The sequence below is a fragment of the Ostrea edulis genome, chromosome 9, assembly GCF_947568905.1.
Source record: "Ostrea edulis chromosome 9, xbOstEdul1.1, whole genome shotgun sequence".
NCBI classification, from domain to species: Eukaryota; Metazoa; Mollusca; class Bivalvia; order Ostreida; family Ostreidae; genus Ostrea; species Ostrea edulis.
Window position 1 is genome coordinate 49,774,285 of NC_079172.1, and position 23,529 is coordinate 49,797,813.

A 23,529-nucleotide genomic window follows, 5' to 3' on the forward strand; every position below is an offset into this window, starting at 1 on the left:
ACTGCCTGGTTTGTTATGATACAGGAGAGTTTTACTAGAAGTCGACCAATGGATAGGAACAAATTCATCGTTTCTGACTTTCTATCTTGTTTCCATGTCAAATCTTAAACTGTTATTAAATCTAACGAACGTCTGTGGGATAACGCGCAGACAAGCGATGGAACCCAGTAAGTCCTTACTCCACAGCTGACTTGCACCTACCATGTTCTTTCTGGTGACCAATTGGTGTTAGTGTACCTGTCAAGGCCTATATCTCTCTGCTGTCGGTTGGCTTCCGTACATGTCTAGGGTTTTCATCGTCCTCTTCTCTACCTTCAGAATCTGTATGTTCACCAATACTGTCAATCATACGCAGAGTAATAAAGAGTTTGAACATTTTGGAAATGCTGCTGATATGACTGATATCAATCAGTTTTGGAACTGACCACTTACCACACTTACCACACTGCGATACGGAGTTTTGATCTGTGCTCGAAACTGTGCCATCCTCTCTAACAAATATGGATTTAATGTATTTCTTGCATCACTTTCACTGTTGTCAGTATGGCTGTCAACTTCGAGGTATCTGATCCAATATTTGAAACATAATCTGGATCAGATTCACTATTCTCGCTGTAGTGTTCTAAAACACTGCATTAAACATCTAAAAATGTTTCTATGTATCCTTCTTATGTACATTTATTAACTAAATTCCAATCAAGGCATTTCATGAAACTAATTCAAAGGGTTCGGGCCTTCGAGGCTCGACATTGCAATCAGAAGATGTTAAAAAATGAGTATGTATATTTCGAATTGTAAATATCGTTTTAGCAAATTACATTATTACCTATCTGGTGTATATTCAAGAAAATATAAAAAGGAATAATGCGTAATTGTTCAGAATTAAAATAGTTAGAGGAATTTTGCAGCTCGTCGGGCCCCCGAGGCTCTATGATTCTACCGAAGGGTTAACCCTTTTACATACTGCACAATAAAAGTGCCAATAAATGATTTTTAATCATATGCTAATCAAGAGACACTTGTGAATAAAGATTGAGACATTAAACGGTCATGTACTCTTGTCAAATTGAAAAATACAGACTGAGACTGAAATTAATGGTTTCTTTAAGTATTTTTAAGAGTAATGACAAAAAAATATATATGACAATGGAAAGTTACCGGCCGCCAGGAGGTTTAATATATTGTATTGCAAATATAAAATACAAAAGGTTCGAACACAAATTTTTTACAACTTACGAGATTATTATCACCTGAAAGTATTCATGGAGTATGTTTCATGTATTTTAGTTTACTTTTGTGGTACTCTAAAATGTCTAGAATTACTCTCCTGTTATTTGCTGTTAACTGATTCTTAAAAATGAAAACTAGCCATTTTCATAGTGACATAAATCACAGCTTTATAAAAAACAACAATAAAAACCAAACAAACAAACAAACAAAAAGCCATTACGAATTGTGCACGCTTAATTGTTGGATAATTCATGAATTTTACACTGGCGAAAGAGGGCTGTTACCCCTGTAATGGAAGTACTATCGTTGACTTCTTTGTTACCGGCCGCCAGGAGGGAATCAGTTACATGTATATGATGCGATCCAAGTTTCAAAAGGCTATGCGTTTGTGCGGTTTAATATATACTACTCAAAATTTGATAAGGATCACTAGGTTATATGTGTGTAATTTACCCCTAACATAACAAAAGACATAAATTTGACTCAGAAACGTGTTTACTGAGGTTATGAATGAAATTTCATGAACGGCATGAACTTTTATCAATACGGAATGCTTGAAATCTGATAACAACACCAAAAGGCATTTCATTACAAAAAGTTAACAGCAAACCAGAGAAAGAATTACATAGTTTTTGGGGATAGTCCATCATTACACTTTGTCGATGAAGTGTCAATACCGGGTATGGCCTCCCCTTGCATCCATGACGGCTTGACAACGTCGAGCCATGCTGTCAATAAGCACCCGGATGTTTCCAATGGGGAGGTTGTTCCACTCTTTCACGGGGGCGTTTTCGAGCTCTGCCAAAGTCGTGGGTTGTGCTCTACGGCGTGAAAGGGCAACCTGCAGCATGTTCCATACATGCTCAATCGGGTTCAAGTCCGGCGAGCGCGCTGGCCAGTCCATACGGACAATTGTCTCCTGCTGAAGGTACTGTTCCACCACCCTGGTGCGATGAGGACGGGCATTATCATCCATCAGGATGAACTCAGGCCAACAGCACCAGCGTAGGGTCTGACGTAAACATCGAGGATCTCATCGCGGTACCGCACCCCCGTCATTGTTCCTCTCTCCAGGACATGAAGATCTGTTCTTCCATCCCTGCTGATTCCACCCCAGACCATGATGGAACCACCACCATAACGGTCATGTTCACTGATGTTGGCATCATGGAAACGTTCACGTTGTCGTCGCCACACTCGGTGCCTCCTGTCTGTAAAGTCCAAACAATACCTGGACTCATCGGTGAACAGAACTAGAACCCAATCGTTCTGTGTCCAAGTGACATGATCTTGAACAGCCCAGTCCAATCGCTCCCGCCGGTGTCGAACAGTCAGAGGGACTCGAACACATGCCCTTCTCGAGTTGAGACCTGCATTGTGAAGCCGATTCCGTATCGTCTGAGTGGACACATTCACCCCCGAGGCGTTCAGGAGGTCGTTACGTAGGCTGGTTGCTGTCCAGAAGGGATGCATGGCGTCATGCCTGAAGAGCCACAAAATGGTCTTGGCGTTGGGTTGTCGACCTCTGACGACCACCCCCATGTCGGTGTGCTGCTGTACCAAAAGTTTGCTGTCGGTTCCAGACCCTGTTTACAACGCTCTGACTGATGTTTAGTACATTTGCAACGTCACATTGTGAATAGCCAGCGTCAAGCATTCCAATACATCTGCCTAGTTGTTCTGTCGTCAGATAAACGTAGTGTAAACACTCAAGTGAGTTTGAAATTTTTAGAAAGAATCAGACACCGATGCCTGAGTGAAAATCGTGCAATGGTAGCAAAAGCATAAACTGTGATGAGAAACGCATTTTCCATGGCATGAAATGCACGTGCAAGTTTGTTGAAGACGTTTTTGATTTCACTTGGACACAATATTGCCAGTTATGCAGTTATTGATTTTTTAAACAGAAAAATATCTATGATCCTTATCAAATTTTGAGTAGTATATATAATTATATCACAACATATCTTCTTTAAGTAATTTTAAGAGTAATGACAAAAAAATATATATGAAAATGGAAAGTTACCGGCCGCCAGGAGGTGGGCAGTTATATGATATGAGAGTTTTTGGAAGGCTATGCGTTTGTGCGCGATTAATTACTATGTTATTTCCTGTCAATGTATTTATTCTCCCGAGCCGCCGTATATACTAGTACACAGCCCTTCTTTTAAAAAGCCATCATTTTACCCTTTGATATATCCATATTGGACTTTGGCGAGAAGGACCAACGTCTAATCAACGGCTGACTTTGACCCGAACCTTTTCGAGATAAGCCCGAATATTTGAATTAAATGATGAACCGATGTAATGAACAGAATTGCTCAAATTGTCGAAACGATGTGACTTCATTCGTTGAATGAAATCGATAGTTTTTATTATTATACTTTCATGTAAAAAAAAAAAAAAAAAAAAAAAAAAGAAAATGTGATTGATCGAGAAGCATTTGAAAAAAACATTGTTACCCTCTGAAAACAGAAAGCACGCGCTCCAGGGTGATAGTATCTAGCAACGGGTAACAGTACTTGACAACGGGTGATATTATAAAAAATTATCACATGCGTCAAATTTATGCGCGTACGGTTCGCCGTAGATTGTTAGACGACGTCGTTTGAGCGTTTGTAATAAACGCGAATACCCGCATCGAAATACGAAATATCGCATTACAGTGATTGATCAAATGTCAACAGACGTAAGTTTTTCTGCTTTGTTGTTTATATAACATTCAGTATAATAAAACAAATATTGCATGTAGTTGAGGGTAACATTGAAAATTTTCACTCCTCGAGAAACCATTGTCAACCTCGGCTACGCCTCGGTTGACTATGGTTTTCTCGGGGTGAAAATTTTCATTATTATTCTTTCATGTAAAATACTCGAACCTGATTGGTCGAGAAGCATTTGAAAAAACATATTGTTACCCTCTGAGAACAGAAAACACGCGACCCAGGGTGATAGTATCTAGCAACGGGTAACAGTACTTGACAACGGGTGATATTATAAAAAATTATCACATGCGTCAAATTTATGCGGGTACGGTTCGCCGTAGATTGCTAGACGACGTCGTTTGAGCGTTTGTAATAAACGCGAGTACCCGCATCGAAATACGAAATATCGCACGACAGTGATTGATCAAATGTCAACAGACGTAAGTTTTTCTGCTTTCCAGTTTACATAACATTCAGTATAATAAAACAAATATTGCATGTATTTGAGGGTAACATTGAAATTTTCACCCCTCGAGAAACCATTGTCAACCTCGGCTACGCCTCGGTTGACAATGGTTTTCTCGGGGTGAAAATTTTCAATGTTACCCTCAAATACATGCAATATTTATATAATGTTACCCTCAACTACATCAGTACATGCAATATTTATATACTATCATTATTGTTTTTTAAACATCTGTATATTTCACAATGCAAATACGTATAACAAAATCCTGTTGGGTTACATACTTTTTTATTGAGAGAGAGAGAGAGGGGGGGGGGGGCTCAATAAAAAAGAGAAAGAAAGTTATGAAAAGATTACTTTCCATTTGTTCCACTGGGTATCAAATATCTCTGAATCACATTATTTGTAAAATATGATTTGTTGTGCTTCGTAAAAGAGTTTTAAATAGGATATTGCAAAACGAAGACTCAATGATTTCTTAGGACATCTTTTTTATGTCGATGTAATTATATATATAAAGGATATCCAAAATAAAAGATTTGTTTTGTTAAAAAGTAATTAAACGTCTATTTTATCTTCTACGTAAAGTTCAAACTCGTCTAAGATTGTTTGAACATAGTCGCATTCCCACAGGATATGTTGTATTGTTTCTTCTTTGTGACAAATGGTACACATATTAGAATTCACTTTTTTGAATAAAAACAAATTTGTTGCTAGAATTATTCTGTATTGAAACCATTGGAATTTTGCAAGTTTTAGTTATTTTGAAAGGTTTTCCATTCCCTGTTATCTATATCTGAAAAGTTGACTCCATCTTATTGTAACTCCAGTCACTGAAGAGTTTGTATTCAAAATTTCATTAAAAATTTTAAAAATTTGGATTCCTTACACTTCAATATGGATTATAGAGTTGTATCTACAGTAACTTCAGAATGGGTCCCGAATTTGTGTTTTAATCAATGACTTCAAAAGTATATTACTATATTCAATCCCACCGGGTAATTTTTAATTTAGGGATGGAATTTTTCAACTCCCTATTTATGCAGATAAGATATCCAGATCCAATTGGTAGTTTTAGAATTTGTGATATTTTCACAAGACATGTTATATATACTCGTATAACAATGAGCGGCAAAAGAGAACACAAAATAATCAATATTAGATAAAATATCAACTATAATTGGTTAAAGAATACCACTCACTCCTTTTAAAAATACGCAGATTTTCTGTATTTATTAGTTTTTGTTATCCACGCGATCGATGCACATGACTAGAAATTCATTGTACCAACACCTCCTACTGTTTTTCTGTAATAAGCCAGTGAAGCTTTGGTGTATAAACAACATCTTGTAAATCAGCGCGTGTCACGAGGTCAGTATAGGCGTGGTTAATAAAATTTTGATGGAATATCGTGTGTATTTCAAATCTTAAAAAATGTATACCTTCATTTTTATTTTAAATGTGTAATCAGTGTCAAGTTTGTTGGGTATGTGAGTGATTAGCTAAACTGGAAAAGGTAATAATTTATGCACAACGTCGAGTATTTTATATTGTGTCTAGGAAAAAAAGAAGGAGGAAATTGGGTCATTTCATGATACTTTATCATTCCTCTCTCAAAGTTAGGTTAAAATTTTGTGGAATTTTCGTAAATGATTTCTCCATTTGTTAGGAGTGTAAGTGTCAGTGTTTGCATATACATATGTAAGACTCCAAAGTGCGATGGTCACGCCAAATCCCGATGGTCTGCGCCAAACCCCGATGGTGTGACACACCAAAGTGCGATGGTCCACACTCATGCGCCAAAGTGCGATGGTCTGACACGCCAAAGTGCGATGGTGTGACACGCCGAAATCCATTGGTTTGTAAACGACACAGTGTTTTGATACAGACTGTACCAACCGTGTGTCGTTTCACTAAAATATCAGTGCAAAATCCATGCATAAAAAATAAGAAGTTAAACTTATTTCATTACCATCTAGTTGTCGTATTATTAAACACAAAATTTTCCAACGTGAAATCGTATAGAATGTTTTGCATTATAGCATACCCCCAGGAATTTATTACGTGTACGTCACAAGTAATAAATTATCATGAATTAAAGAATGTTTGGGCGAAGTAGATAGTTGGACAACAATGTACTTTGCCGTTCTCACTATCCCCAACCATGTATACCTTGCCGTTGCTGTCGTCCGTGTTGTATTTCTTCGGTCTCATTTTGAAAGACGTTAAGAATGACGTCACAATGACGTGACGTCAAAAGCGTTACTGAACTCCGCACCATCGGACTTTGGCGTGGCCATCGCACATTGGCGTCCGTAACGTTAACAAACCATCACACTTTGGCGCAGACCATCGCACTTTATATCTTTTGTGTTACACCTTTGATTTAGATTCATTTAGTATCAAGTGTGATAATATAAAGCTGTGATTTTTTGTAATTAATGGATGAAGAGAAACCAATTCACTTTTTCAGAATATAATGATGTAGCTGCACATCTGTAACTCTCTGAATAAATACTGGGCCAGACCAGAGAGCTAGAGATCCGCCCCTCAAATAAACCTTCGATTTACAGCGCAGAAAAATCTGAAAATCATGGGGTGGATCCAGGAATTGCGGTTATGGGGGGGGGGGGCACTTTATGAAGTTATGAAGCAGGGGGACGAAGCCCTGGTGGGGCTGGATTTTACAGATTTTATAGAGCTTGAAATATATCTCCTTTTTAGTCATTTGTATTAGTTTCCATTATTTTTGATAAGGTGAAATTAATAAAATAACGCAATTAAGGGTTTTGGAAAAAACTACATTTGTAAGTTCTCCCATTAAAGTAAATCAAGAAAATATTTTGTCTATTATTTCTCCGGGAGTGGAAGAAATCATTGCTTCACTTATCGTTGATAACATTTTTCTAAACAAGATGCCACGATTTACCTTAAATTTGAAAGTTTTAGGGTGGGGCGCCGGCTTCGCCCCCCCCCCCCCCTTAAATTGTGGTACGGCCACTGATAATGCATTCCTCTACATTATTGAAAATATTACATATTGTGGTAGTTCGTTCCATAGGTTTGACTCACCTCGTGATCTGATTCAGAACGCAGACGATAAGAAGCAGAAGACTGAGATTCATATACCAGTAACTTGACAAGATAATCGAGAGCGGCCAAACCGTGGGCATTTTTAAATAATGAAATCTAGTGGTATAGAACAACTAGATCATAAACTGTCAGCCAACCGAATTTATCAAACAATGGTTTAGCCGAGGAATCTGAACTTGCATTCAGAATTATCCATTTGAAATCATTTCTATGAGAGGGTAAGGAAATATTAATGGAAATAAAAAGGAATTTCTTGATCAAGTCAGGGGGATAAATAAAGAATTGTTAAAATCGAATTGGAAATTGGACATTCACTTTTTTTTTTACTAATGTCTCTAATAACAACTGGCATAATTATTTTGTACGAAATCAAAACAGAGCTACTGATTCTCAAAAGATGATGGCAACTCATCAGCTCAAAGCTCGGGTTTTTACAGGGATCAACACGTGTATGGATCTTGCGTGTCATAGTACCCCCCCCCCCCCCCCCCCCACACACACAAAATTATATAAATTATAGGAAATCAACGCTCTCACTGTTTTATCAGGGCTAAAGTTATTCCATCATTACCAACCGACTCTTTAAAAAATAAACCAGATTACAGTGTTTGAGTAACTGTAGCCGGGATTGTTTATTTAAAATGTAGTAAATAGGTAATTAAATCAAAATCATTTTTGATTTCTTGAATATCGCTGGATGGATATAAATTATTTTTCATAGGTGTTGTCGGGGGGGGGGGGGGGGGTACTCTCAGATGTACTCTTTGGGGGAATAAGTAAGTTTGAACCCCCAATAGAATGCTTTTGACGTCTCTGTACCTTCCCTCTTTTCCTCTTTTATTCGTTTTTAGTCCCCTTGAGATGTTTGATTATGTAGGCACGTATCGTGTCAACAGAAATTGCATTGACAGATTTAAAGCGGAACACCCCCCCCCCCCCCCTTCGCCACATTTGTAAAATAATGCGAGTAAAACCTGTGGCGTAGCAAGGCAAAAATTGAATGAATGCTTTGACTTTATTGACAACATTAATTTTCTAATACATTTGTATGCAAAGTTGGTTAATCACGTGTATTTATGAAGGAAATATATGCCTTGTGAATTTTTATTAACGTTAACATATTTGTTGGCGTGATTGCTGTAAAATATTATACAGCAATATCTTTGCAGCCTTCTAATATACTACCCGGGAGTCTTAAACTACCGGTACATTACGCAACCGCACTACGTAGTACGTTCCGGATTAAGGAAAGATAATTCATGTTTTTGGATTGGCCTATATTGTGTCAAACACCGAAATACGCCAGTTTCGAGATGAGAACTCTTCTGTGTAGGAGATGCATTTAGTGGAACTTTGAATACCTAAGAGGGACAGAGTGGACCTACCGTCAGTGAAGAAGACGATAAAATGTTATAAAAGCGGCTTCTCTTTAAGTATGTAAATGTAGGAAATACAAAATACTCTCGAAAGGAATGTTTTACTAATTCAAAAGTGGAAACATAAAACTTAATGTCATATTTGCAAGTAATATCCTAGGTATGACACGTACGAGCAACGAAATTACATGATATAAAAAGAATTCCATGTATTTAATTACTCCCTGAATATTTTCATTTACTTAGTTTGTGTATCAGTCAAATTCAGGTGATGAAACTACGTATGAGAAACTTACCGAGCACATTTGCTTATGCATTGATGAATATTTGTCCCACTACTGCATTCAAACAAGCTGTTTCGCGCCTTACTATGTACGAGAGTTCTTTAAAGGGAAATAACTCAGACGTATCTCGAAACCGGAGTATTGGTGTATATTTGGCGCTGTAGTGCCCAAAATCAGTACCCATACTTAACCTTTTGAGATCAGTTCGTATCAAGATAACCAATTCATAAAGCGCCCCGAGGTCACCTGAATGGCACAAGTAATACTTTGGGGTATAGGTGCCAAACTTGAAACCCTTTCGCATTGTTTGAAACAGTGAAGTTGGTGTTTATTTGGCGCAGTAGTGACCTAAACGGTGCCTATACTTAACCTTTTGAGGTTTCTTCCTATCAGGGGAACCAATGCCTTTAAGCTCCCTGGGGTCACCTGATTGATACAAGTCCCAGTTGGGGCGCTTGGGGCCCTACTTAAAACCCTTTTGTATTGTTTGAAATAGTGAAATTGGTGATTTGGCCTAGCAGTGTTCGAAATCGTTATCCATACTTACCCTTTTGAGGTTATTTTGTATCGGGAGAACCAATGTCCCATAGTGCCCCGAAATAACCTGAATGACAAAATTGCTAGTTTTAGCACCCTACTTAATACCTTTTCGTATTGTTTGAAACAGTGAAAGTGATGTATATTTGGCGCTGTAGTGCCCCAGATCTATACATACCTTTTTGAGATCAGTTTGAGTTTAAATCAAACAATAAGGGATTTTTAGCGTTTATAGACAGGGTATCCCCGATTTTCAGAATAAAACTGCCTCTTTGAAACATAATAAATTTAGCATGAACATGTTCTTACATGTAGTTTTCCTCTGAAAACTGTTGCTTTGAAATTATGTTTCACGAGGGCATTTTTTTTAACATTTCAAAAAATCGAAACAATTTCACTAATATTATTTTCAACTTCACCTGCACGTTGATTTCCCATAGAATTTCATGATCAACTGCGTGAATCAGTGGGTAATGTCGTCAACAAAATAAAAGATATAAAAAGGTCGTCAACATATAAATGTAGAGATATTCGTTCTTTTTAAACAACCGGGTTCGAATTCCTCACGGACAAAATATGATTTTTTTTTATATTATGTTTTTTTATCTACATTTTTTAATTGAAATACACCTTTAGTCTTTATAAATGTTTCATGTCAAATTTCTGTTTACTACAATGTGCCAAGTTTCAAATAAACTTCCTGCCGGGATACTGTTTAGTTTGTTTATATTGTAAACGACTTTCTGTCCAAGATGTGAATGGGATTCATGACAAACACGCCGAATATAGCATATGATGTACCTGTGTTTCATTTGTCAAGGCTGCTAACGAGGCCTTGTTTGTTTTTCTGAGTGAAAGGAGTTGACAAACGCATCATACCTGTCATTAGGGTCCTCCCTATGACGACACTGATTTTTAACGTAAATAAGCCTGTGGTACTATTTACAAATTTATTTACATATCTACAAGGACACATTCACAGGTGTATATATATATGATTCACAATCCAAAATCACATGTTTTTACCTTCACATCAAATTTATTTGATTTCCTCTTTATCACGAGATACCGCCTAATTTGATCCACTCACACATGACATAAAATACATGTACAAGGACACATTCACAGGTATATATAATTCTCAATCCAAAATAACTTGCTTTCACCTTCAATGTCAAATTTGATCTCTTTCTCACGAAGTACCTCCTAATTTAATCCACTCACACAGGACCTTTTCTCAAGCAAAGTACATGTACATAAATTCATCAACTCTTTAATACTTTCACCTCTCAAAGTCTTAAAATTCAAAAGAAACAGAATGCATTCAAACAACCCCTAATATTGGATTATTTAGAAATAGCCGGTAGTCCTTTACCAAAATTGTAAATTTCACATTCCCAGTTGGAAGGATTTTGGTATCAGGGTGGGGCCAAATTGGTCAGTGATCACGTGTGTTAAGAATTGAAATTTTTTTAACTTCATGATTACCATTCCATTTTTTTTTCTAATTTGGTATGAAGCATCATTGGGGCAGGAGGACATAAGTTGTAAATTTCAGGATTCCTGCAACCCTGGGGCCTTAGATGCGGGACTAAAACTCCCAGAAATTGACAAATTTTCAAAAATCTTCTCTATAACCGAACATCTATAAGAATAACTAGATGCATATTACATTTAGAGATGTAGAGCAGGAAAGCCTCTTCCCAAATTGTAAATTTCATGATCCCCAGGGTACTAAGAGTTTGTGACTCGGGGTGGGGTCAAACTTAGTATATATGGTGTATGTGTGTAATACATTTAAATGTTATTTTCTATAATGGCACTCTGTTTTTCCTATTAGTTCTTACAAGTTTATCGTTATTTCGGATTTCCAAAATTTCGGCTTAAGCATAACTGAAGAGACATTATTTTTCGAAATACGCATCTGGTGCATCAAAATTGGTACCGTATAAGTTTTTAATTACGACCCATGTGTCGAGGCCTCTGCTGGTGGACTGTTTGTCCCCAAGGGTCTCTACAGCCCAGTAGCTAAGTACTTCGTTACTAGCTTGAAAATACGGATGTATATTTAATTGCTGGGATAAAATTTAGAAATTCATTTCAAAATTAAGGATTATCTCCCTCATGCATAGCTTTGATCCTTAGACGAATTTGGCTCCAGTCTTTGGCACTCTGCTTTTCCTTTTAGTTCTTACAAGTTTATTGTTATTTTGGATTTCTAAAATTTCGGCTTGAGCATCACTGAAGAGACATTATTTGTCGCAGTGCACATCTGGTGCGTCAAAATTGGTACCATATAAGTTTTTTGTGCTATTGATATTGAATTGAAACTTAAATAGATATTTAAAGGAGTAGATAGTCCTTTAGCAAAATTGAAAATTTCTTGATCTTAGGGGTAGGGAATTTTGTTCCAGGGTAATGATCATCCTTATTATTTGAAAGACTTCTTTACGTTTCCTGACACCCTATACAAAGTCAGTGCATATTTAGGAAAAGCAGAAAAGGATGTACCAAATTTCCGGGGTTTTGACTCTAGGACGGGTCCAAATTAGTCATGGCGTGTTAATGTTACTTGTATTAGATCAGTAAAGTCTTTCACCAGTATTCATATTTTATTCTGGAAAATAAAATTTAGATAGCTTATAATGATCAATATGATTTTTTCTTCAGAGATTCACTTTGAGGAGATAGCTGGTATACATGCAGTGCACATTCCTAAATGTCAGTTTGCATTATTGATCTATCTTCAAAGCCTGTAATCTGGTGTCTGGGATACTTTGTAGTGTATGTCACAGACTAAAGTTATAAATATAACTTCCATGAATTTTTAAAACCTCCTTTAACTTTAAATGTAATTATATAATATACTGATATTGAATTAAATTTTGAAAAATTTCAGCATCTGATTATATACATGTATAATATAGACGTACTGTGGAAATTTTCCACTCGAAAGGTGTATATTCTTTAATATTCCAGAATAAAAAAAAAACTTTTTTGCAGATACGGTGGGGTAACATTTTCTCAATTTCTGATCAATACATATAGGTAAGAAAGCTACCCCCTACCCGGGGTTAAACTCACGACCTGCGGAACCAAATATCCTAGCAGCATGTAACCAGCGCGCTAGACCGCTCGACCTAGATAACTTGCTTTCGATGACGATGGAATTCTCGCCACGCTGTCACACGCTACACGGTAATTGAGAATGGAAATAGGATACAGTTATTTAACGTACATTTAAGAGGATCATACATGATACATATTGCATTCGAAATATTTCATATAAAGCACGGAAATAGCAATGAACTCTTAAATGAACATAACTGCCCTAAGTGAAGAAATATTTAATATAAAGCACATAAAAATTCACTTTATTTGGATACTCACTTCCTCCCCTACCCGGGGTTGAACTCACGACCTGCGGAACCAAATATCCTAGCAGCATGAAACCAGCGCTTTATAATTTTATGTGCTTTATATTAAATATTTCTTCACTTAGGGCAGTCATGTTCATTTAAGAGTTCATTGCTACTTCTGTGCTTTATATATATATATATATATATACGGAAGTTGACCTTACCTCTAACCTTTCAATGGGTCATAAAACCCTCGTGGTGTAAATCTAAATAACAATAACATTAGTAGGGGTTAGTATGTTCTACTTAATTATGCTATATGAAAAAATCAAAATGTCTTTCAACATAAAAAGAAAACCCTCACAAATCTTAACAAATACATATCATTTGTTTCCTGTATGCTATCAGTTGCTTGATAATTTTCTGTATATCACCACTAGTTGCCTCTTCAACTGTTGCATAATAAGGCAGATTCTATGATGCCTGTTTTCAACTTGAGGATATTCTGTCAACTTTTCTTGTAACTGTTTGGCTTGGTGTGTGTTTTAAGGGCTAGAATTGTTGTAATTCCTTTCTTATACACATGTCACCTACAGATAAAAAAAAAAAAACCATCAAGCAATTATACGCTACAATAACACATAAATCGATTTGATAATTCCGATCTTTTAAAACCTATTTTAATTCAGAGTTTCCAAAAGCAAATAACCACCATTATTTCATTTTCGAATTATTTATTCCATACATTCCCGATTAAATGTAAGATATCTACTCATAAATATACTAAAGAGAAATATAAATTCTTCCTAACTCATAAATTTTATATTTAAAGTTTTATTTTGAATTTTATATTCTCGCTATTTGACACAAGCTTCTCGCTTTTTGACACAAGCATTCGCTACTCCTAAAATAATTACTTGCACAATATGTGCATTAGAATTTTATGCAGAAATGAAACACACATAATTTTATCATCACGGAAACTCGTTACGGCATGTCAAAAGTCCTAAACAAGTCAAACAAGTACCACTTACAACATGGTTTCCATACAAAATATGGAATATTTATAACCATGTGCAAGGTAAGCGCTTTAAATTTTGAATGTATAAGATTTTGATGGGATTGTCATTTTGCTGAACAGAAATCAGTTTATCAGGTTTTCACATTCCGATCCCATTATCTGTCCCTCTAAGATATGAATTGTTTATTACATTTCATTTAAAACACAGAATACCAGTCGTTTTTGTAAGCATTATTTGTATGTTATGATGGGCTCACATTACACAATGTAAAACTTATACGGTACCAATTTTGATGCGCCAGATGCGCATTTCGACAAATAATGTAAAACTATAGTTCTGATCTGATATACATCATGCAAATGAAAATCAGAATTACTGGGATTTCTTTTTATGCTATTATGTCTCAACATTTGTGAATAGAGATGATTTAATGTATAAATAAATCAAACATAAATCAATTCTACAAAGACAATTCTAACTTTTACAGGTACTATGTATATGAACTTGTGGTCAAACATGATGAAGTCTTTGATGAATTATTTTCCATTCTCCATATATTATTGAATTATAGAGTAATTTACCTGAAATTTTTCTATAACAATTTTTGTGAAGAGTAACCATCCTTAACAATCTTTCCATTCTGCTCAAGCTCTTTGATAATTTCTACAGTAATAAACCTCTAAAATAAATATTCATTCTTTGAAAATATTTTGCTGTACAAGTCACCAAATTTTAATTTGCAGTTAATTTTGAATTTAATCCTAGTTGGATATGAAATAAACATAACCTATAAATTTTTCTGGACTTTTTATAACAATTTCATCCATACCTTATGAGTCCACAACAGATCTAAAATTGAAACTTAACATTTTAATGGATAATTGAAATATTACATTTCTTTCGAACGTAATGAGTATCGACCAGAAAATTTAATAGTATGCTTTATGAAAGGTGAAGATAACGAACAGTGATATATTTTTGTCCACGGCATTGTAAAACCATCTCATGTCTGATTCCGACTTTCACCATTTGATGAGACCTGATCTTGCCAACTTACTTCAAAAGTTGTAGATTCTTCCTCTGGTTATTATTTACGAGACGTTTGAGGACATGAAGTAAAATAATGTACTGCATCACTAAAACTTTTGAGCTTTTCCTTAAATTAGCAGGCTTTCTCTGGCTATATAATTTCTCTATATCAAGTATTAGAACTAACACGCAGTATTAAGTCTTCCCCGGAAGACATGTGTCGCCTGCTAGTTCATTCTATATGTAATATATCACGTATAATGTTGAAAAAGTAAATTATTCAAATGGTTTTTGTCAGTTTAATACTCCTTTTAAGGGTTTTGAGAATTACTAAACATTCTTTAACGATAACTTAATTGAAATTGAAAGATGAGACATTATTATGCAATGGAATTTGTGGGAGAATCTGTTTGAAATTAAGACATTTATTAAATGTAGACTGAATGAAAACATATGTTTGAAAATATGTATCAACCTGTTACTGTGCTCTTCAAGACAATGGTAATAACCATAAGTAATTATCTGTTGGGTTTACTGCTTAGTCTTGTTGTCTTTTTATATATCCAATTTACTATTTCTCAAGAAAAATCATAATTAGTGCTGTTCTGAAATCACATATACTGTCCTTCAGTATGGGAATTACAAATACTGTCCTTTTGTACATAAAAATACTGTCCTTCAGTTAATCATAAAATAAAATCTTCAGCAAAAAATTTTTTTGCTGTAAAAAATTCTAAGTCCCGGCAAACAGGAAGTTGATAAGCGACAGATTCGAAAATGTCTTACACAATACAGTTGGCCACACTGATGCTCTGTGCCAAATATCAGGGAGTTGCCCCATGTGGTTCTTGAGAAAACTGTGACAGAAATTTTTTGTGACGACGACGACGACGCCAGACGACGACGCATAGTGATCCCTATATGTCGCCACTGCGTGTAACGCAGGCGACACAATTAAGAATTGGTCAATTTTACACACGTTCCTGCTTTAACTGGCTTTTAATTTTCGGAAATAAAATGCACACATAAAGCTATCATAGTTTACCTCGTGCTTGGTACTGCATGATAACCTAGACGAAACTCATTCAACATCTGATCTAAAATTAATCACAATAATGATAATGATATACAAATTCAGCAATCACAATCAAATGTCTATGGTTAAGGAGTTAGCTCTCCTTTCATGGTATCAAATCCACCTCACTACAAATGTATATACTGATCATTATAATTAAAACTACTTAAAATTTATATAACGTACTGATCATTATAATCAAAATTTACATAAAAATGCCTTTCTTACGCAACAGCATGGAATCTCGGTTATCAGAGTGCACTTCAGTCTTTACTTTTTATCCATTTTTTTCAAATCGTGGACACATGTGCAGAATAAACAACGCCAGTGACACAGGGCCAAACAATTAATAGTTTCTCATGACGAATATTTTAAATTTTGATGAGGCAGGTGAGTATCTTTTTCCCCTTTCTTATTGAACTTTTTACTAACAAAGGAATAAATGCCATCAACATAAGCAACATTCTTTGTCATAAAAAAGGTAAGTCTTGTGTTCCAATATATCTAAAGTTCAAGTCTACACCCTGTATTTCTTACAAATATACTTCTACTATTGCATCCAAACTTTCTAATTATAAACAAACTTCACAGTGCCTAGATATAGACCATCTTATACTTAATCCACCTACGTGTTCTTGTTCTTTGTCTTCTTTCAACTATAGTCCAGCTGAACATGTCATGTTGGTATAAATGGGAGCATCATGAAAATTTTCCAAGAGAAATCTGTTCACCACTTGCATCATTTTGCAAGGGTCCAACATCTACCAAGCACTAACATTTAGTATTTTGCAACTGGATATACATACAAGTGGATACAAATTGACTCGTTTATTTCTGTTAAGCTCAAAGGGAAGTAAGGAAATTTACCACCTCCTTCTTAAATAATCCTCATATAGCTTCTATTTACAATGTTCATTGAAAAAGGACTTGCAGTGTTTGTTGGTTTTATACCCTTTAACGTTCCGAATTGTTCATTCATATGGAGACGTCACCATTGTCGGTGTAGGGCTGCAACATGTATAGCTATGCTCGGTGCTTAGGGCCTTTGAGCAGGGATATAATAAGATCCTCATTACACTGCAATATTTCTCATTACCAGCTCGTTGGAGTTATCGCGCTTTGATGACTCTTGTGCGTCATTGGTAAGAAAATGCTCAAATCTCGCGAGCAAGTGCGAGATTACTGGGACATAAACCGGTTATAGCACCCCCCCCCCCCTTTTAAAAGTTAAAATACATGGTGTATTTTTAAATAAAATTACCATTAGTCAAACTGCATTTTTCAAATATTCTAACACTATCTTATTAAAGATGTTACATGTTTTTAAAACTCCACCACACCTATTTTAAAAATTCCAAACAACGATGTTCTCTGGACACCCAAGTCCATCAATATTTTGTAATTTTCAAATTAGCTTAGATGCAGTTTGGAAACGCATTAGGTGTGTTAATTAGTGTTATAAACGTCTTTAAAAAATGCAGTTTGGCATATACATGTACATGTATATAACTTGTTCTAAAATATGGAAATTGACGGGGTGGGGTGGGGTGGGGGGGGTTTACGTGTACGATTACAAAGTCCATGTTATATGAACCTGTCCTAATTGTATGATAAAATAGAATGTCTTCATAGTCTGACAGAATAACTTTAAAAACATATTCATCACATTAATTACAAGAAAAGTTCTTGTGTTGGATGTGCATATAGGTTTTTCCCTTCACAGTTCTTCTTGCGATTGACACTTTATATCCGTCAGATTTGGCAAATTTAGTAGCTTCTCTTCCTCACATAGTTTAATAAGTTCGTCTGTTTTCTTGTAAGAATAATCAATTCCTAAACTTGACTTTAGAATTTTAATCAGTGTTGTGGTTTGCAGTCGGTTATAATATGTATTCGATACCATAATTCATATTATGTATGCCTAAGTAATGTGTTTACATTATGTTGTCCCGGTAGCAGGACTTTACGCGCCTTTAATTTGAAGAGTTCCACTAATGGAAATGATAAGTATTCACGTGCTAATGGAATAAAAACAATCTTCAAAAGAAGTTCCAATCTGGCTGAATAAAAAAGACATCAAAAGAAAACATGAGACAGTTTGATTGCATTCAATATATGGCAAAATATTTTTTCCTACTTTTGAATCTCTTTCGCCACTTTCAAAACTTCCAGCTATTCATTAAAAACAGGTCGACCACTTAAACTGTTATTTCATTTTAAAATATGTAAAAATTGTTATGATCAGATATTTTTACCCAGGAACTGCTAAATAATCTTTGTCATTGAAGATTGAATACAAATACCACAGGAGACAATAACATTTTTAAAAAAGTGTTTTACCAAATTATTCAATATTTATACATGCATGAAAGGCGAAGATAACGAACAGCGACCAATCTCATAACTCCTATAAGCAATACAAAATAGAGATTTGGGCAAACACTGACCCCTGGAAATATCAGAGGTAGGATCAGGTGCCTAGGAGGAGGAAGCATCTTCTGTCGAGCGGTCACACTCGCCGTGAGCCTTATAACTTTATCGAATGTGATGGAATTCAATGTACTTTTTCTTTTAAAACATTCATTTACAATTATTTACTTTCTTACAATGTTTTTCTAATTCAATTTGATACTACATCAACCATACAAATAATATGTAGTATAATATAGATGATGCAGGCTAGGTGTACCTCATCACTATACAGTACTGCTCTGACTGGTATGAGTATAATACAGTCGCTTGATATCGGTAACGATAGTATATCTTCGGTTCAGATAATCAATAAATTCTATTCCCCTAAAATATATAATGAGTTTGCAGTATAAAACGAACACAAGCAAACTTTGATGTTGGACATAAAGTCATTCACTATTTAACATTATATGAAACAAAACAATAATTGATAGAACAAAATTAATAATAGGTACAAAAATGAATTGTTATCCTTTGTGGCTATATTGTAGGCAAATGACACGAGGATAAACAAAACGTTTTGATATTGCAACATGTAAATAAAGAAATTCATTGGCCACCACAAGATCTGCTTACTTAAGTGACAATTGTAGGAAGAATAATGTTTTTCCATTTATATTCTAAGAAATATTTATAGTCTATAGGGTTTATCTGTGAGGACAAATCGAAAGATGAAAATGTAGTACAGCATCGTTTAATGACATTCACGAACAGGAATCGAATGGAGATATCGACAATGCAAGTTAAATATTTCAAAATCATAAATTCGTTTTCGCGGAATATACCATGGAATATCCAGACAAGAACTGGAACGAGAACGAGACTCTCAAAACAGTCCACAGTGATGGTAGGCAAAATACAGATAAAACATGGACATGGACATTTCTACGGAACGCCATCTACAGTGCTGCAGTTCTGACCATGCTATACCAGTATCATTTCCGCTGACTTGGACATTTGCATCGAATGGAGGAAGATCGCATCCCAACGGACATCACGTATTGTGTGCTGGACTTTGGACGTTGACCAACAGGTTATCTAACCTTGTGGTTTAAGGAGCTTTGAAAGCGAGAACTGAAACTGATAGCTATTATACCAAACACCTTGGAATCGCTTACGAATGATCGCATTGCCTGGAAACTTTGCTGATCAATCTCACAATTCCCACCAAGAATACAAAAACTATAATAGGGCAACCACAGACACTTGGACACACCAGAGGTGGTATCAGATGCCCAGGAGGTGTGTAAGCACTGTATATTGACCGTTCACGCTAGCCACGGGCCATGTGCTTAAAATAATCACCTAAACAGAATAATCCGTAGTCAGATTAGTATGCAAGGAACGTCCTAACAATTTGTATGAAACACATCGGACAACAGACAACATATTGTATTTGTAAACATAAATCGCCATAGAATTTGCTAAATATTGACTTTAACGAGGCATTTAAAACCTTTGTACCAACGGTGGTCAATTTTGTTTGATAGCCAGTCTCCATTTTAAAAATCTATAACACAAAAATCATCATATGCAGAGTAATTTTACGTACCGAATAAATTGGGAGACATAACCACCTTCTACAGGTGATAATGGAATATTGCTACATAAACATGGAAAGTTAACGAAGGAGAAGCTGATATCATCCTGTTTGTCATAAAGTTGAGTTGTTACATTGGCATTAATGTATATGTTCAATAAAATAACCTTGTATGAAGCAGATCTAGAAGACCGTGATGCAGTTTCTTTCGATTTCAATGAGATACAGTGGAACCTCGTTAATCCGGACGCTTTGGTTCCCAGCAAAATCGTCCGGATAAATGAAGCGTCCGGATAATTGAATCGCATATTTTCTATCTTTACACAAGTAACCAATATATGCCTACTTTATTGATGCATAGTGAATTAAACACATTCTATAATTGGATTTGACCATTTGCATTAGTAAATAAATTATGATAATGTTAACATTTACATGTATTTCAAAGCACTAAAATTTAATGTACGTGTTCAGTGTATTTGCCTGTGCTTACATTGTGCTAGCTGCAATAATGTAGCCCTATCCAATTTTTTTTATTCGGACGTTTTCGGGATAGGGCTACAATTCCATAGGATCTCCGTAATGGTGCAAAATAATTTTATGAATAACCGACAATAAACTCTGTGTATTAGTCCCAAATGTTGTTTACACCAAAAGGAGTACCAACTTTGTGCTCGGGCATGTCTAATAAAGGTGTTTTTCATTAAATTTAATGTACAGCATGCAAAATTCTTCGTCTGCTCCGCCATGCTTGTTATCGCGAGATCTCGTAGGTGGATCTAATGAAAAGCCTAAACATTGACAATCAGCGCGAAAATGTAGTTACTCGAGCCACTTCGACAAAGAAAGGAAAATCATATTGTTGCAGAAAGAATTTACACTCTGCTGTTCGGTTTTTAACTTGATTTTAAATTCAAACCTTTTCAATACCGACGAAATAGCTTTCGCCTCCATACTTGTCCATTGATGTAAATACTACCTTATATGGCATATGCAAATGACTTGACAACCGGAAGTTGAAACTTAAGTACATCAAACATGGCGCACAAATATGAATCGAGAAATTGGAATTTATCGAAATTGTTGAAAACGGTAGAATAGAGAATCACAAATCTAAAGTTGCAGGTTGTAAATTTATATATTGACTAAGAAACATAGAATATCATTTTATTTACGTAAAGAAAGTCAGGAAATGTTTACAATGAGCGCAAATGTTGCGGGAGTGAATCACTCCCGCATTTGCACCATTACGGAGATCCTAAGGAGTTGTAGCCCTCTCCCTAAAAAAAAAAAAAAAAAAAAAAAAAAAAATCAGAGAGGGCTACATTATTGCAGCTAACATTGTGCATATATATGAGCCCTACAAATAAATATACAAAACTGTGTACCGTATGCACTAAAACAAATAATGAAGCACTTTATGAAACTATAAGTAAATAAATCATTAGTATCTAACATAATCATTTAAACTTCAAACATTTCATCACACTTTTACTTCTTAAAGAGGCCGGTAATTTCCACCTGTCACGATTCACGGGTTCGGCGGTCTGTTAAAACAATCTTAATCGTTCAAAGTTGATATAAGAATTTCGTGATTATCATGTCAGTTGACAACATTCTTTAACCAAAATTCCATCTGCCAGAGTTTATATTTCTTATTCTATAATTATCCAAGGCAGTATCGGTAGAACAAACTCATTTAAGCTCGTAATATCAAGACCTACTACTGCTTTGATCTAGTCACGCGCACCTATTATTTTCATGATGCGATAATAACGGAACAAAACTCAGGTGAAATTAACATTACGGGTACATACAAAATTTAATTGTCATTTTCCTTAAAATGGTAATTTTCTCACTTCTACCCAGAGTTTAAAAATTCGAAAGCAATAAAGTTCTTATACAACATCGTAACAAGAATCAATCGTACACAGGTACATTCTACATGCGTGGCATTCTAAACGTTAGAAACTTACTACATGTACATGTGCTTGAACATTCATGTATATTTCACGCCAATCAACAGTATAAAATCCAGAATCTAGAAGTATAATCTACACTGTTTAGATTTACATCAGCCGATAATCAATTTACGAATCATTACGGCATGATGTTTAATTTATTAATTCTATTAGGCTATTGACCAAGACTATAAAATAATATGCTACAGATTTATTTACAAAATTCAACACTACACACAATAAAACTCTTATGTGAGAAAATTGGCAATACAATGTCTCGATCGGCACGTGCTATCTAATTGACATATCATCGCACACCACCTAATTATAGGGAGGTGTTGACAGGGTACAGGTAATCGCTTTAATTAGACAGTTTGGCTTGTTTTCTTTATAATTTACGCCTTGCTAAAATTGTCCGACACAGACCTTCCCTCAACAAAATTACCGTCCGGATTAACGGTACAATTTTCAATGCATTATAACGTTTTGTAGTAAAAAATGACCGTCCGGATCCGGAACGCGAATTTCCGGATTAATGATGCAAAATAATGTATAAAAATTCCGTTCCCTAGAAAAATCGTCCGGAAGGTGAAGCGTCCGGATTAATGGCGTCCGGATTACCGAGGCTCCACTGTATATCGAATCGCTCCATGAAATGCTGGTATAGAACACCAAAATGGTGCAAAGTGATGTTTGAAGATAAATCATTTCTTATAATAGAAAAATATGAGGGCTATTTAACTCAGATTTTTATATGAATTTAGCAAATTAGCAGAAATATATGGCAAAACAATTAGAACATATTTACCATCCGACATTGTAGTTTCTTCAGTAATGAAACATGTGCGTGATCCATCCACATCAATCTCGTGCTAACATGAAATAAAGATAACTTGAATATCGAAAAAAAAAAACACCCATTCAATTATTGTCAAATGTATCAGAATTATAATGATAGAGAGGGAAAAAGTTCAAACCATCCTTACGTCAAAGAAATATTTTACGGTTAACATTAAAGCGGAGAGATTAGCATTTGCATGAATAATTTATTTTTAAAAAATATTTTGATGTTGGCAAATATGCTATGTTTTTATTCTGCTGGAAACATATGTCAGCACTTCTAAACAAACTCTCGATTTGAGAAAATCAACCTTCAGTAATAATTTCCTACCGTTTCATAGCTCAAAAATATGGTTGGATAACATTCAAATTTTTCTAACATGTGATCAAGAAACTTTATGACAACCAGGATTACTACACCTTCTCAATGGTCAACTTCCCCTATTTATGTAGAAATATTCTATTATCACATGTAAATATTGTGTTTATGTCTTTCGACTTATTCGATAAAACCTTGTTCTGCGTCTGAACAATTATTAA

At 35.3% G+C, this 23,529-nt stretch overlaps 1 long non-coding RNA gene across 1 annotated transcript; it reads right to left on the reverse strand.

Annotated features, from left to right (window-relative positions):
* Window positions 1-13,264: 13,264 nt before the first annotated feature.
* On the reverse strand, window positions 13,265-23,021 carry LOC125658943 (uncharacterized). The gene is made up of 3 exons (XR_007363849.1): window positions 22,958-23,021; window positions 16,147-16,198; window positions 13,265-13,640 (listed from the first exon to the last, which is right to left on the reverse strand). It is a non-coding gene; the product is annotated as an uncharacterized LOC125658943 (long non-coding RNA).
* Window positions 23,022-23,529: the final 508 nt, after the last annotated feature.